At 43.4% G+C, this 2403-nt stretch overlaps 1 non-coding gene across 1 annotated transcript; it reads right to left on the bottom strand.

Annotated features, from left to right (window-relative positions):
* Positions 1-444: 444 nt before the first annotated feature.
* Positions 445-517, bottom strand: trnav-uac (transfer RNA valine (anticodon UAC)). Its single transcript has one exon. It is a non-coding gene; the product is annotated as a tRNA-Val (tRNA).
* Between the last annotated feature and the right edge of the window lie 1886 nt (positions 518-2403).

Below are 2403 nucleotides of genomic sequence, written 5' to 3' on the forward strand. Positions count from 1 at the left end.
TGATTCAGGATCTCTGGTGCCAATTCTCGCACGTTGAATAACGTCAGACAACTTCCAAATGAGATCTTTCAGAGACGATTTTGGGCTACGTTTGACAGACAGACTAGTTCAGGAATCCGTAGTGTACTGTGACACCAGCGCATCAGCTTCTTCCCTGTCTTTGAACCGGTCGCCTGCGCAAGGAATGCAAACGCGGAACTGCTTTTTATGGAAGGATCAGAACACGGTAACTACACTCTCAAACAGAATGACTTATGATCAGAGCCAGGTTGGAGAAAAACTTTACAATGCTTTGCGCAGTAATTAAATGGAATTGTGCTACATTACATTTCACTACGAGAGCAGATTTGTTAAAGCAAATTCGAAGGCAGGTTTGTTGATGGGAAAGCAAGCAAGAAAGCTCAATTTTTGTCCATGTAAAGTGCTGCAATTGAAGAACAAAGTAGTTTCTGCCCAGTTTCGAACTGGGGACCTTTCGCGTGTAAGACGAATGTGATGACCACTATACCACAGAAACCAGCCGCAGACAAGGATGTCGTTAATGCTTGGACCGTTGGGCGAGGTGGAATAGGCCGGGACAAGTTTCCCTGCAGCGTAACGGCTGCGATATGATCTGATGGAAGGGTTGTAAACTGAGTACATTCGTGTTTTCCCTAAGCTGGGGCGAGTTGAAAACTCGAGAGCATTGGTTTAAGGTGATTTGGCAGAAATTGACAAAGTACCTGAGACACATTTCCCACACTGAAGGTTGTGCGTGTATGGAATAAGCGACCCGCGAATGTGGACGAGGCTATTACGCTCAGAAAATTGCAAAGGTAACCGGATGATTTTCTGGATAGAATGGGTTTAGAGGGATTTAGGCCAAATGCTGGAGAATGGGATGTGTTTAATTTTGGCTATGTGGTGAGCATGGACGTCATACACTGTAGTATCTGTTCCCACGCAGTGTAAACCAATAACGTTGTGTTGCTTATTACACCTGCTTTAAAGGATCACTTTTTAGCATCGCAGACTGTGGCACAATCTTTTAGTCTGTTCGACTGCTCACGGGAAAGGTAGGATTGTGAAACACTGCCGAAACAAAGGACTTTCCTACTTTTGTTCTGACTGGCAATATTCCGTGAAATGTTTCCAGATCCTCAATTGAAGATGTTGGCCGCTGGAAATTACTTCAGAAAGCCTGTTAATTCGTAATGTACTGAGCGAATCGCAAAATAGAAAGCATTTAACAAGGAACACAAACAAAACTGGCAAACCAAATGCATGTTCAGACACAGCGAAGCATGATTGCTAAATGTGAGACAGAACGAGGGCATGCGGCATAAAGTAATCTCACAACTAACAACAGGGCAATTCGAAACTACTCTTTCAAACATACTGCAGCCTTAGTGCACCACCACTTCCCAGAGATAGCTGAAAAGAGAGAAAGAGCGAACATAATAAGAATGGGCCATAAAAAGTGAATTTCACCAATCACTGTCTCGATTAGATTACCTTTACCTTCCGATGTCTCCTGGACAGAAATGAAGGAAATGGGAGAAATGCAATAACATATGACATCGAAATTCTTGGGAACGATTTTTTTTATTCTTCTTTATTCTCCCACGAAGTGTGGCCATCATGGTCTGAACATTATTTGTTGTTCATTCTTAATTCACCTTGAACTGAGTCAGAGGGATTGTATCGTTGAAAAGCACTGCTGTGAGTCTGGAGTGATATGTTGGCAGGTCTCATTAAGGTTGGCAAATTCCCCTTTCCAAGGGACAAGAATGAATGGGCTTTCAGTAAATTAAAACTTTTTGCCTCTGTTCCTCTGATCGGGGTTATTATTCCAGATTTTATTCATCGATTTAAATACCAGCAGCTGCCATGTTCCAGTCTCCAAGTGTTGCTAGCCCAATATATCGCCACTACATTTGCTTTTGACACGAAGATTGGTGAGTAGCAGAAAGCATACGGGTCTTCAAAGAATAGAGAATAATATAGATAGACGGGAGAGTAGAGTGGAGAAGTGGCAGACGGAGTTCAATCGAGGCAAATGTGAAGTGATGCATTTTGGGAAGCCTAATTCTAGAACCAACGACACAGTAAACGGAACAGCCTTGGAGAAATTTGATGAGCGGAGAGATATGGGAGTTCAGGTCCTTTGTACCATGACGATGGTGGCACAGGTCGATAGAGCGATGAAGAAAGCAAATGGCATGCTTGTCGTCAGAGGACCGGGCTTTGAATGTAAGAGCTGGCAGGTCATGCAAAAATTGTACAAGATTTTGGTTCGGCCGCGTTTAGGAATACTGTGCATATTTCTGGTCGTCAAGTTACCCAGTTGAAGTGGACGTTTACGAAAGGGTGTAGAGAAGGTTTGCGAGGATGTTGCTGGTATGGAAGATGCTTGCTGTGAAG

Source organism: Hemiscyllium ocellatum, unplaced genomic scaffold (genome assembly GCF_020745735.1).
Source record: "Hemiscyllium ocellatum isolate sHemOce1 unplaced genomic scaffold, sHemOce1.pat.X.cur. scaffold_173_pat_ctg1, whole genome shotgun sequence".
Classification (NCBI taxonomy): domain Eukaryota; kingdom Metazoa; phylum Chordata; class Chondrichthyes; order Orectolobiformes; family Hemiscylliidae; genus Hemiscyllium; species Hemiscyllium ocellatum.